At 44.0% G+C, this 14,881-nt stretch overlaps 1 pseudogene; it reads right to left on the bottom strand.

Moving 5' to 3' along the window:
- Positions 1–2,124: 2,124 nt before the first annotated feature.
- On the bottom strand, positions 2,125–4,060 carry LOC109690322 (peroxiredoxin-like 2C; annotated as a pseudogene).
- Between the last annotated feature and the right edge of the window lie 10,821 nt (positions 4,061–14,881).

Here is a 14,881-nt window from a genome sequence, read left to right as displayed (position 1 = left end):
ATTTCTTCTTTTTCAATTCTGAAGAACAGAAGTTAAAACTCAAGGTGACGGGCAAAGTTCTACTCCCTCTGAAGGCTCTAGAGGAGAATCTGTAATGTGTCTCTCTTATCTTTCAGTTTTTTTTTGTGGTTGTCTATCCGTCAGTTTGTTTTCCAGTACTAATGATTGAACCCAGGACCTCACCCATGCTAGGCAAGCAGCTCTACTGTAGAACTTCACCCCCATTCCCTGTGTCCTTCTTTTAATTTCTGGTGTAGCAGGTAATCCTTGGTGATCCTTGGCCTGTGGACACATCACTCTAAGCTCTGCCTCTGTCTTCTCGTGGCCTTGTTCCTGTAAGTTGTTCACATTGTCTTCCCTGTGTGTTTGTCTCTCTCCAGGTGTCTTCTTATGAGAACACCAGTCACCCTGGAGTGGGGACCCACCCTCTTCTAGTATGATTTCATCTTAACAACCTCATTTCCAAACAAGGTCACATTCTGAACTAGCAGGGTTAGGAAGTTAGGTCTGTTGGGCTGTCATGACAAAATATAGGTTGAACATCCCTTGTCCAAAATACTTGGGGTCACAGTGTTTTTGGATTTCAGTTTTCCAAATGTGGAAATATTTATATATACATAATGAGGTATCTTGGGGAGAGGATCCAAGTCTACATGTGAAAATATGTTTGTATTTCACATATACCCAATACATAATCTGAATATAATTTTATACAATTTTTTAATTTTAAACTTTATGAGAAATTTCATTTTTACAGATTAAAAACATGAGTGTCCATACATACAGATGTGAAAATACATTCAAATACCTGGATACATTAAGTAAAAAAATATAATATATATATATATATATTTAATATATATATAATGTAACATATAATGACTTCTTATGCTTTTATAAAAGTATTACAAGTTCAAAGCATATTATAGTTGCTAATAAGTACCAATATTTTGATTTTGTATTTTTCATCAGAATTTCTGAGGTACTTCCCAATAAAAATATTAAGATTCTAAGGAAAAAAAACATGAAAATTATTCTTTAAATAAGGGTAATTTGGGAATGGGAAAAGCAGCTGTCTGAAAGCAAACCACAGTGTACATTTAAATTACAAAGCTTAAAATTGTTTTAATTCTCAAAATTCCCTCTCAAAAAGCATACTAACACTCTCACTCTACAAATATATAATTATATATCGTGTCTATACATATATATTTTTTAAATGCAGTGCTGGGGATAAAACCCAGAGCTTTGTGCATGCTAAGAATTCCTGTTTTAGATATTAAAACACGTAATGAAAATATGGTCAAGGCTGGGCTATAGCTTAGTGGTACAGTGTTCACTTAGCATGCACGAGGACCTGGGTTTGATTTCCAGCACCACATTAAAAAAAAAAAATCCAAAAACCTAAAGCAAATATTTTTCTCCTTAACTACCTTCACCCCACCATAAAATCCGAGTGAAATAGAGAGTGAGTATGTGGAATATGTGGTAACCAGGTGCTTTGGGCGCTGGCTGTATGTGAGAGGTTCGTTTTTCATTTCCTCTTAAGCAAAGCAATTAGGATGGAAACTGGTGGACGGCAGCCTGTGTAAGCTGCACCTTTGTGAAGGTTTCAGGTAGGTAGGTATTTGTCCTACAGTATTTAAAGAACTTTTCATGGACTGGAGGTGTAGCTCAAGCAATTGACTGCCTGCTTTGCAAGCACAAAGCCCTGAGTTCAAACCCTAGTCCCACCAAAAAAAAATAAATAAAAACCTTTTCCTTACCAAAGAAATCAGTCATGCTTAGTAGAGAACAGTTGGAAAATACAGAAAAGTTTGGAAAACTAAGCAAGAACACCATCATCTTACCACATAGACTCCCTTCTGGCAATATTATGGTGTGTTTGTTGCCTGTCTTTTTTCCTAAGCATGCAAAACTACAAACATATACATACAAAACAGTGGTTATATTGTTTACAGAATTTGATGTTCTGCTTTTTTTTTAAAATGGTCTTGTGTTGCCCTTCCTTCCCTGTGTTCATTGTCTTCCCTTCCTTTTATATATTTGAATTGCCAAAAACATCTTTTATTGAATGGATATACCATAATATGAAATAATTTTCAGGACAGCATTTACAGTTTTTGTATATTTATGTTTTTTATTTCACATCAAACTATATAAGCCACAAAATTGTCAATATGACCACATTTTTTGATAAGTGATGCCTCTCAGCGATGCCTCTCAGCGTTCAATTCAACCGGCACAGGGCCTCATGTTGTTTTCATAACCCCTCCAGGCAGAGGAGAGCCAGCAAGTTAGATGCTGCGTGAGGATGCCACGACCCGACGTGCAAGGTCACATTTCAAGGGGCCATTTGCAAGCAACAGAGTCCATATTAAGTCACACATGGCTAACTGAAGGTCTGCTTGTAAAGTCCACCTGCTGAACGCCTACAAGCTGTAAAACAGAGTTTATGGGCTTGTGATTCCTATTGCTGCACATAAAATGGATGTTGTTACCTGGACATTAAATGAGGGTTCCACCTTGCCAAGCTGGGTCTCCTTGGAAATTAACAAGAGCCACTGCTCACCACCAGCTCTGAAGGCTTCCTGAGGGTAGATTTGACTTTCTTTTTTTTTTTTGGTTGGATTTGACTTTCTATGGGGGCTCTCCTTCACTTGTCTTCATTCCCAGTCTTCTATAATCTTGCTCAGGATCAACATAGATTTCATTCCCAGTCAGTTTGCAGAAAAGGCTCAACAAGATGGTAGAATCACTGTTACTATAAGGGTGACAGTATAATAACTATAAGGGTGGCATCTGATTCTTGTTAAGAAACTCGGGGACTTTGACCAGAACTTCTACATGTTCTTTGGAAATGTAACACAGGAAGTACAGACTTTTTCACCTGGGATGTCACGTCAGTACTTACAAAGTGTCAGATTTTGGAACATTTTAGGTTTTGGGTGTTTGGATTAGAGATACTCAACCTGTGCCAGACAAGGTGGCTTAAATCATAGAATTTATTTTCTCTAAATTCTGGAAGCTGAGAAGCCTAAGATCAAGGTGCCCAGTGAGGTCTGTTTCCAGTGAGGGCTTTATGCTTGCAGAAGGCCACCTTCTCACTGTGTCCTCAAATACCAGAGAGAGTGTGAGCTGTCTGGTGTCTCCTTATAAGGGCACTAATACCACTGTGAGGGCCACACCGCCATGACCTCATCTAAACCTAATTATCCCTCAAAGCATCATCTCCAAATACCATCACTTTGGGGGTTAGGCCTTTGACAGGAATTTGGGGTAGAACATAAACTTTCAGTCCATAACAGATTTCAGAATGATAAAGCCAGGTGACAGCTGCCAGCCCACACACCCTCCCACCTGAGCAGCTGGCTACAAGGTGGTGAACCAGGGGCAGAGGTGGGAGGTCTACAGTTTAAATCCTCCAGTGGGAAAAAGAGTTACAACCATTAGCACAGGAGCAGACACCCAAGCTAATCCTTTAATGACTCAGTCCTCTGCTACTGAAAACTGCACAAAGCCCTCCCCAAACCACCTCTACCCAGGGACAGGATGAACCAGGAAGGTCACTTCCTCTCTCTGCTTAGGAACAAAGAGCTGGCTAGTCAGCAGAGAAAGCTGGCCAGCTCAGGCAGTGGCCCTGGAAGCTGGCATGGTCCCCTCATTGGGAACACAAAGGGCAGGACAGCCTGGCCAGAGCTCAGGTTGACAGAGTTCTGTCCTGGGCTCCCACATCACCACCAAGAATTGCCCTTTGCCCTGCTCACACTGTTCACACAAGCATTGCCTGTTGAGGAGGCACCCTTAATGGTAGTCCTCGTCCTCTTCCCCAGACCCCAGGTCATGTGCTGGGCTTCAGGTCTTCCCAGACAGGCCTCTCTTTGGCCCTTGCTACTCTCCCACCCTCCTCTGCCCTTCCTGCCCCCACCCCAGGGTTGTAAGTAGTCCCCATGCTTTGTTTGAGAACACTGTGCCCTGCCACTATTAATAATTCAAGGAGATAGTCCATCTCCAAGCTCCAAGTGCTTCACAGGCATTATCTAATTAGCCCTCACCACATCCGGGAGTTTCAGCAGAAGCTTTGCTCCAGCAAAGTCATCAGGGAAAACTGCTCACTGAAGCAGAGCTGCCAAGGGACAGAGGCGTCCTCAGGGTTCTTCATGAGAGCAAAAGGTATAGCACTTACCAGCAGGTGGATGAGGCCACTATAGTGAAAAGAGGACCAGTAATGCTATCTGACCTGACCCAGCAAGGATGGATGCCATAGGTGAACGAGGATAGTGAGAGGTGACCGTGATGAGCAGCAAAGAGCACCAGCTTTCTTCCTCTCAGAGCATCCAGGCTGGCATGGGATTGACATTTCCTAGCTATGCATCTCCAGGCAAGGACGTTTTGAGCAGCAGTTTTCTCAATGATAAAAATAGTGATAGGAGGGCTAGAAGTGTGGCTCAAGTGATACAGCACATGCCTAGCAAGTGTGAAGTTCAAACTCCAGTACTGCCTCCCCCCGCAAAAGAAGCCAGGCACCAGAGGTTCACGTTTGTAAACCTAGCAACTCAGGAGGCAGAGATTAGGAGGATGGTGGTTCAAAGCCAACCCAGGCAAATAGTTTACAATGTCCTATCTCGAAAATACCCAACACAAAAAAAGGGCTGCTGGAGTGGCTCAAATTGTAGAGCACCTGCCTAGTACTACCAAAATTTAAAAAAAGGTGAGGGGAGAGCCAGGCATTGCAGTACAAACCTATAATCCCAGCACTTAGGAGACTAAAGCAGGAGAATCTCAAGTTCGAAGTTGACCTGAGCTACATAACCAATCCTTGCCTCACAAAACAAAACAAAAAAAAATAGTGATAACTCTCCCCCAAATAATAAAAATTAAGTTAAAAAAATTTTTTTAATCTAGGACTAAGGGCATGACTCAATTAGCAGAATACCTGCCTAGCAAGTGCAAGACTCAGCTCAAATGCCAGTACTGCCAAAGAAACCTAAAATATCAGTAATATCTGTCCTACAGAATCTTTATGTGGTTCAATGAAATAATGCAAGCAAAGTGCAGTGTGTATTTGGAAGTGCAGTTCTTTTTAAGGGGTTGTTTTAACTCATCCCTAACATGGCTCTAGTGTATGTGTCCATTTCACACTAGTATCAATTGTCTATTTCCCTGTATAAAACATATGCTTTATTTTCATCAAGATTTTGGTAATATGACCTTTTTTTTTTTTTGGTGGTGGTACTAGAGTTTGAACTCAGGGCTTTGCATTTGCTAGCCCTTTTTGCTTTAGGGTCTCTGGTCTTAAGTTTTTGCTTGGTGCTCACCTGGACTACAATCCTCCCAATTTCCACCTCCTGAGTAGCTGGGATGACAAGTATATTCCACGTCGTCCAGACTGAGAGAGAGAGAGAGAGAGAGAGTGTGTGTGTGTGTGTGTGTGTGTGTGTGTGTGTGTGTGTATAGCTGGGGATTGAACTCAGAGTCTCATGTATGCCAGACAGGTGTAACCCTGTGAACTTGCTAAACTATTCAAGCGAAGCAGAGGGTTGGGACAGGGTATGATGGCAAATAGCCCTTTAGAGAAGCCTAATCATCTATATTTTGGTCAGGACATTGCTTCTGTGATGGTCATTCTAGGTTTCAATTTGACTGGAACACGGGGTTAAACATCATTAAACATTATTTCTGGGTGTGTCTGAGTGGGTGTTTCTGGATAAGATTAGCACTTGATAATAGGATAACAGGCTGCCCTCCCCACTATGGGTGGGCCGCACCCAATCCATTGAGGGCCAGACTAGAACAAAAGGCGAAGAAGGGGAATGTGCTCTTTCTTTTCCTTCCTTGCTGTTTGAGCTGGGATAAACTGGACTGGGATTTATACCCTCACCTCCTGTTTCTCAGCCTCCTTTGGATTCTTGCTGTGTCAGATGTCGTTGCTGCCCATGGATACCTGCTCTTCCGGGCATGCTGGAGGTCTGCATTTTCAGCCCCTCTAAGGTGGGCGAGGTCCTTTGACTTGCTTTTATAAAGAACTGTGGGGGGGGGCGGTGCATGTTATTTCCAAGTCTCTCCAGCTTTCCTCCCTGCCACGATAACTGTGAAAGCACATATTGAGACAGAGCCTCCATCAGCCTGGTTCTAAGAGTGACCTCTATGAGCCTTTCTGTTGGCCTGTGTCCAACATATGCAAAGAGAGCTGGGCATGGTTTGAAATGCCTGTAATCCCAGCACTAGGGAAGCTGAGGGAGGAGAATCACAAGTTCCAGAATGGCTTGAGAAAAAAACAGAACAACAACAAAATAAAACCACCAAAAAAAAAAAAAATAGTGCAAGGGACTGGGGTGAAGCTTAGAGGTAGAGCATATGCTAGCAAGTGAGGCCCTGGGTCCAATCCCCAGCACACAAAAAAAGAGCAAGAAGGTTTTTTGTTTGGTTGGATGGACGGTTGGTTGGTTGGATGGATGGTTGGTTGGTTGGCTGGTTTACAGTACTGGGGATTGAATCCAGGACCTCAAGCATTTTTTTGTTTTTGTTGCTGTTTGGTTTTTGAGACAGTCTCACTACATAGCTGAAGCTGGCCTCAAACTCACCGTCCTCCTGCCTGAGCTTCCCAAGTGCTGGGATTTCAGGCCTGAGGCATCACACCAGCAAGAAGATTGCAAATTTTCCTAAGAAAGGCAATAAAATTGAATTTAAGAGTCAGAAAGGATTTAAAGAAACATCTGGTTGAACTGTCTCCTTTTGAAGACCAGAGACTAAAGCACAGAGAAGTAATGTCACTTACATGGGGCAATACCCTTTCGGTTTCCTCCTGACCTCTGATCCCACCAGCTGTTAGTAGGGCCTTGTCAGAGTCAGAGTTGCTGTGGAGACTAGAAGGAGATAACACATGTGGAGCGCCTGGCATGGTGGCTGGCACGATGTTGATAGTGAACAATGGCTGACTGCTTTTTATCAGTCATTCACATTTCAGTACTGAAGTGCTGGGTGGAGACAAAGTAACAGGCACTTCCCTTGTCAGTTATCATTTTGAGAAAACTCACCGGAGCAGAGAAGGAACCAGGACCTTGAGCTTGATCAGGCCACAGAGGCCTGCAGAGGCAGGATGGTTCTGAGTCTTGTGTGATAGCTGGGGCACTCAGACTGAGAGTATGACAAGCATGTTCTGTGTTGATCCTCACATAACCTGGTGCTCTAGCTGGGCCTTGGCAGACCAGGGGTTCTACAGGTAACTGACAGCTTTGCTGCTGAAATGCTGAGAGCCATTGGGTGCTAGCTGCCCTGGGCTTCTGCCCTTTCATGGGGACAAGACAGAGCAGTCACAGAGTGAGCACAGCTTTGTTGATAGAGCCAGTAGGACAAAATGTGAGCTTCCTCCGAGATACCTAGTGGAGATTCCCCAGGTCCTGGTGCACCTGTGAGGACAGCCACCCGTAGCATCAGAGCAGCAGCTGCTGTAACAGGGAGTCCACGTCTACGGTGGGTGAGATGCTGGCCACAGGACACAGGCCATGACTTGCCTTGATTGACTAAACAGCAGCAAGAATTGGAGTTCCCATCTGCTGGGGGCATGCAGGGCACAGCCTGAAGAAGAAGGAAGACCCAGTCAAAGGGAAGCCCAGGTTACCAAAAACAACTGGGAGCATTTATCTTTGCATTAAAAGGCAGCCCTGGAGAAGGCTTCTCTTGTTTGTTTTGGATTCTAGTGACCTGAAGTCTTAGATTGAGTGAGATAACAAACATAAGCCACCCCACCCTGTCCCTGACACAAAATGAACACAAAATAAATAATGACCATTTTTCTCTGCTTCTCTTCAAAGAGTGACCCTCATATGAAAAATCACCTGGACCACATACATTCAAATGCACCATCCAAAATTCATGGGCGAGTTCAAGTTCAGCAGTGCCCCAAGCTGCTTCTTAGCTGCACTCATTGTCTCCATTTATAAACTGGAGACAACGTAATTCTCACCTGCCCTGTGCACCTCCCAGTGCAGACTGAGGAAAAGGACTTTATCAGGTGCCAAAGATCTCCATAATTCCTTCTTTTTTTCTGTTTTATTTTATTATTTTATTTTATTTTGCAGTGCTGTGGATGAATCCCAGGACTTACGCATGCCAGGCAGGTGCTCTATACTGAGCCACACCCCCCAGCCTTATAATTTTTATCATTTCAATGGCACTTTTAAATTGGTAGACAAAAGCGAATGAAACTTCCTAGGGAACCAAGGCCTCTAGGCCTCACACCTCCAACAACCAGCCAGCAGCCCTCTCTTTCTCTCTCTAACAAACACATTTCTTTAAGAGACAAATTCATGGGATTTATCTGATCTCCACTTTGTTCAAGCAAATCATTTTTCCAATCTATATTCAGTAGCAGCTGTGACAACTGCAGAATGACTTACTCTTCCGAACATTTTGCTTTGGCGACAGGAAGAAAATTAGACGAACTGCAAAGGCACACTCCATGCTTCATTCCATGTTATATAAAAACCGCAAATGCAATAATCCTGCCAGATTGTTCCAAGTGTCGATTGGACCAGAGGGTGGGGGCAGTGAGGGAGGAAGCAAAGGTAGTGAGTTGGTGGACAGGAGAAAATTAGCATATGGCCAGTCATGGTCAAGGTGGCTGTGGCCTGCTCCCACCCATGTCCACACAGATACCCACTGTACACTCTCTTCCCTCCCAACTCTTATTCTTAGGAAGGATTCTAACAGAAGGGGTTTAAACCTCCAGGTGAGCTAAAGGCACAGAACTGCCTCTCTCTAAAGGCACTACTACTGTTTAAAACATCTACAACAAAATTCAGGCCCCCAAATGTGAGGAAGTCCTCCAGGCTGGGGTCTCTGCCTGCTTCGTCTGCCATTCCATCATTCTCCTCCCCCAGGCCTCCACTCAATGCACTGGGGATGTGGCGACAGTCAACAGTTCTGGATCTTGACTGTGTGGTGGTAATACAAAACCACTCAGATGATAAAATTGCTTGTGTGCACGTGCACGCGTGCGCCGCACACACACACACACACACACACACACACACACACAGGCATGCACTCGAGTGCAGGCATAACTAATGACGACTGAATGAGTTTTGAGAATTGTGCATTGTCAATTTTATGGTGTTTTCTTTGGCTGTTTTTTGATACAGGGTCTCAATATGGAGCTCAGACTGGCTTCGAACTTGCATTTCTCTTGCTTCAGCCTTCCCAGTGCTGGAATTACAAACATGCTCTACTATGCCAGGCCAAAAACCAAAAATTGTGTAGCATCCTTGCAAAAGAAATAAGAGTGTTCTCAGCCCAATTTCAAACTTAAAATGTTTAAAATTTCAAACTTAAAATGTTAATATTGTTCACAATAGCCAAAAGGTAGAAACAACCAGAGTGTCCATTAAGAGTTGAATAGGCGAGATCCAGGCATGGTGGCTCACACCTGTAATCCTTACTATTTTGGAGGCTAAGATTGGGAGGGTCAAGGAAACCAGCCCTGGCAAATAGTTTGTGAAACCCCCATCTCCAAAATAACCAGAGCAAAATGAACTGGAGGTGTGGTGGTAGAGCGCCTGCTTTGCAAGTATGAAGCCCTGAGTTCAAACCCCAATACCATCCAAAAAAAAGAGTTGTATAGGTAAACAAAATGTGGTCTCTGTACATAAAATTCAGACTGAAAAAGATAGGAAAAAAGTGAAGCATGGTGGCTCAAACCTGTATCCTAGCTACTCGGGAGACAGAGATCAGAAGCATTACAGTTTGAGCCCAGCCCAGGCAAAAAATTCACAAGACCCCCATCTCAATCAATGGCTGGGCACAGAAGCACATCCCTGATATCCTATCTATTTGGGGAGGCATAAATAGGAGGATCGTGGTCTAGGCCCACTGGGGCATAAAATGAGACCCTATCTCAAAAATAAGCAAAGCCAAAAGGGCTGGCAGAGAGGCTCAAGTGCTAAAGTACCTGCCTAGCAAGCCTGGGGCCCTGAGTTCAACCCTCCTATCACCAAAACCAAAATAGGAATCCTGTCACTTACCATAACATGAATAAAACTTGGGGACCTTATGCTAAGTGAAATAAGCCAGACATAAAAGAATAAATATTTTATGATTCCACTTACCTGAAGTACCTAGAGTAGACAAATTGATAGAAACAGAAAAATAGAATGGTGGATGCCAGGGACTAAGGGTATTGGAAAATGGGAGTCATTATTTTAACGAGTACAGAGTTTCAGTTTTTTGTTTGTTTTGGTTTGGTGGGACCAGAGTTTGAACTCGGGGTTTCATGTTTGCAAAGCAGGTGCTCTACTGCTTGAGCCACACCTCCAGCCCAAGTTTCAGTTTTACATGGTGAAAGAGTTCTGAAAATGGACAGTGGTGGTGGTACAGTGCTATAAATATACTTAATGTCACTAAATTGTACACTTAAAAACAATTGGTGGAGGCTGGGGATACAACTCAGTGCTAGAGTCTTTGCCTAGTATGTGGTAGGCACTGAGTTTTATCCCCAGCAACACACACACACACACACACACACACACACACATATAAGAAAAGGATTAAAAGGGTAATTTTTATGTTACATGTATTTTAAACTGTAAATGTTTTTAATAATTTAATTACAATTTTTAATGTAATTCTCACTTTCCTACAGGCTGTTGTCTTTCACCCTATCTCTGACCCACCCAGGTGGCTTCTGAGCACCACCAGGTGTGGGAAGCACCAAATTGAGGAGCAAGAGGAGTGTGTGTGATAAGGTGACGCTTCTAAAACCAGGGATGGGCCAGTGTTTCCACGCAGTCCCAGCCTCTCACCTTCCCAGCCTCCCTGTGCTGTCACACCTCCAGAAGCTGCTGCCTTTTGCCAACAAACTCAAGCTCTAAGACCTCTGGCCAGAATTCAAGACCCTCCTACCTGGCCCCAGTTCAACCTCCCAACTTCTCTCACCCCCTACCTTTACAAACTGCTCCAACTGCTGGGGTATTCCCTGCTCTCCAAAGACACCTTGCAGCCACTCCCTACTGCCCACCCTGAAAGGTGGGCAGCCTAGGCCCCCAGTGGTCCCGTCTGGATCCCCTACCACTCATAGCAACGTGCTTCCTTGCAGAACTCTCACCGCATTCTACTGCTGATTGGTCCCTTTATTCCTAGGTTATATGGAATTATATAACCTGGTGTCATTAGTTAGATTCTGGAGATTAAAGCTCTAAGAGACTTTAAGAGATTATTTTGCTCGACTCCCTTAATTTGTAGTGAGGAAAGGGTGATCACTTGCCCAAGGTCCCAGCACTCATTAGTGGCAGCGGAGGATACCAAACCTATTCTCTTTCCATAATACCACATTATTTTTTTTGTTCTGCTTTTTGCAGTACTGGAGTTTGAACTCAGGGTCTACACCTTAAAACATCTCACCAGCCCTTTTATGTAAAGGATTTTTTCGAGATAGGATCTCCTGAACTATTTGCCTGGGCTGGCTTTGAACAGAGATCCTCCTGATCTCTGCCTCCTAAGTAACTAGGCCTCCTGAGTAGCTAGGATTACAGACATGAACCTCCAGCTAGGTTGCTTCTTTTTAACTATTGTAAGTGTGTGAGACTTGCTATCCCCAAGAGAGTTCTGAAGCAACATTAAAGCAGGCAGTGACCACACATCATGTCATTTGTGCCCTTGAAATACCCAAGGGCATCTCTGCAAGTCCATGCTGGAACCTAAACGTATTTCTAGGTCATCCCCTCACCCACTTGGGTCTGCCATTTCTCTCCAGAGTTTCTCAAGAATAAAATATTTGGGGATCTGGGGGTGTAAATCTCAAGAGAGCTCTTACTTAGCATGCATGAGGCCCTGGGTCCAATCCCCAGCACTGAAAAAAAAAAAATAGAAAGAAAGAAAATACTTTTATCCTCTTCAGATTTAGAATAGCTTCCTTATGAGATTTCTAAGAGGACATTAGGCAAACCAAAACAAATGGAAGTAGACAATGAGCTTGAAGAAACTTGGCCAACATTTGCAACCTCAGAAATATGCTCCAGTTACTTCTTGGACCTCAGTGTGGTCCCACCATAAATTGAACCAGACACACTTGCTCTAATTTTATCTCAACTTTGCAGGCAGATTGTAACCCTGGGTTGGTTTAGTTCATCTATTTCCTAGTCCATTAATCCATTGCTCGTGCTGTCTGGGCTGTGTGGGCATCCTTTCAGATGGAACATACCCAGGCTGCTTCCTCCTCCACATAGCTCTTTAAAAACAAAAAGAAAGAAAAGAAAGCAAATGCAGCTTCCACCTTTCCCCTTCCAGGCACAGAGCCCTGACAGCATCTACTTAAAGCCGTTATTTTGCAAATGTCCCATTACCTAGGGCACAACAGAGCTCTCCTCTGCAGACAAGCTCATCTCTCTGTTCCTTTCTTGGCCTAATGGATTCTGTAAGGGGCAGGATGTGGCTTTTACCATCACAGTCCAAAAAAAACCCAAGGATAATGGCTACAGGGATGGCGGCCTCCTGCCGGCCCATCAGCACTGGGATTTGATGGGGAGGAAGAGAAAGGAAAACCGTGGGAAGTTACGAACACGGAATAACTTTTGAGACTCAGATCTGTAATTACAGAAGCTGCTTGCAATTTTTAATTAAAACTTGGGCGGAAACGAACACCCAGAAACAAGTGTCATTCATCAACTTAAAATACCAACTAAGGTAAACACTGCTACAAACTCAGGGAAAAAAAGGAGAAGAGAAAGAGGGATGATCACTCTAGATATCAAGCAAATCAAATTACCCTGAAGGCCCTGCCAGACACATGCATTAATCATTGGTTATCCCAGCTGCACACCTGTACAGAGAGAAGAGCCTGATGTTCAAAACAATCCAGCTGACACAGTGGGCAAGCTGGAGAGACAGAGAGGCAGGTCCCTGGGAACCCAATCCAGAAGTGGCCAAGTGGCAAGGAGGAGCATGTTGGATTCCAGGCAGGGTGTGCCATGCCCAGCTCTGCAGCCAAGTTACTTCTCTCTGCTCCTTGTTTCCTGGATTCCATGTAGCTGGACAAACCTGCCAGTCACGAGGTGAAGCAGCTTTCCCTGGGAGAAGGGAGGCTTCCGGCTGAATCCAAGATAAGTCTAGGGATCGTGTCACAGGTGGGAAGCAGGTTGAACTTCCAAGTCAATGTGGCTGCTTTTGTCCTCTTGTGAGATGCTGAATTTAGAGGGAGGGAGCTGGAGTGGCGTGGGGACTTTGTTTCCTGTGCGGCACAGGCTTTATACACCCACAAGTCCCTAGGGCTGGTCACAAGCTGAAGCCCCATGGCTCCACAAACAGGAGGCTGGAGAGCAGCTCAGCCATCCTGGCTGGGAACTATTTGCCCTTGATGAGCAATTTCAAGTGGGAACCATCTGAGTGTATGCTGTGTGAACGCCAGAGTGCATTTAGAGGGAATAAGTGATTTATTATCGGGGCCTCCACAAAGTCTCACTCAAAAAGGGAGGGAGCTTCTTCCCCCACCCATTATCATTAAAACCTTAAAGGGGTAGATTCCATTTGGTCTCTTAAGCTAGCCTGCAAGAGTCACAGCTAATCTCAGCCAGCTCGGCTCCCCAGCCCTTCCCTGAGTACAACAATATGTATAAACTGGCAAAATGGTCTGCAGACGACTTTGATGTTGAACAAAGAGAAAAAAACTCCCAAACAATATAAAGATTATATCTCTGTTTAACTCCTCTTTGTCCTTCCTGCAGAACAACTTTAAGATTCACACAAGCTGGAAACTCTAGGGAAAGCTAAATAGTGACCAATTATCATTTCAGACACTTAGACCCAAGTGCAGTACTTCCCAGCAAAAGAGACTGGCCAGTTTGATCTTCTGAATTACTTACTCTGATTAAGCATGACCTTGCTAATAAAAACTACTGTCGCTAATAAAAACCACTGTCTTTTGCGCAGTTGCTGGAGTGATGCGGTAAGAGCTCTGCGCTCGCCATCTCATTTAAGCCTTGCGACAGCCCTGTGCAGCCTGTGTTATTATCCCTCTTTGAAGATGGAGAAATAGGCAGAGTGGTAAAGAATCTCAAAGATTCCAAAGCCAGCTGAGCCCGGGTGGCTCACACCTGCAATCCTAACTACTCAGGAGGCAGAGATCAGGGAGGATCACAGTTAGAAACCAGCCTGGGCAAATAGTTCAAGAGATCCTATCTCCAAAATACCCAACCCAAGAAAAGGCTGGAGGAGTGGCTCAAGTGGTAGAGCCACTTGCTTTGCAAGCTCAAAGCCTTGAGTTCAAACCCCAGTCCCACCAAAAAAAAAAAAAAAAAAAAAATCCTAAGGCCCTCCCTGGAATGCAAAATTCTGATTGTTTCCACTTTCTATATAGGCAGATACTTGAAACTAATCTTTTGAAACCCAAGTCTTTTTAAATTTATAATTCATTTGAAACAGAATTTTTCTAATATATGTTGTATGTTTCCATGGCTTACAAAAGTGAAAAATCTAAGGAAATGTCCAGAGAAATGATTCCTGGGCCAGCAGAACTCCAGCTACTCAGAGATGCCAGGGAAGGGCAATGGCTAGAGCTAAGACTGCACCTTGCTGCCAGTGTGGGGAGGAAGGGCATGCTCCAGGGGTAGCTACCAGAGGAGTTGAGGGTGGGCAGTTTGGTATAAGCCACCCAGGAATAAAATAGAGTACTAGGAAGGCTTTCAATCACCATGGATTGAAAACCAGCCATAGATCAAGAAGTAAAAACAGGGAGGGGGATATGGTTCAGTGGTTTGCCATGAGGCCCTGTGTTCTATACCCAGCACCACAAAAAAGAAAATAAAAACACTCCAAAATCATGGCATATATATTGTCTTGCTTCTCCTCAGTAATAATGGGGTTCAGGCCATCTATCCCCAAATCTTGGCAC

This window comes from Castor canadensis, chromosome 8, assembly GCF_047511655.1.
Source record: "Castor canadensis chromosome 8, mCasCan1.hap1v2, whole genome shotgun sequence".
Lineage (NCBI taxonomy): Eukaryota > Metazoa > Chordata > Mammalia > Rodentia > Castoridae > Castor > Castor canadensis.
Note: the sequence above shows the minus strand (reverse complement) of the source record. Positions and strands in the feature narration are given on the sequence as shown.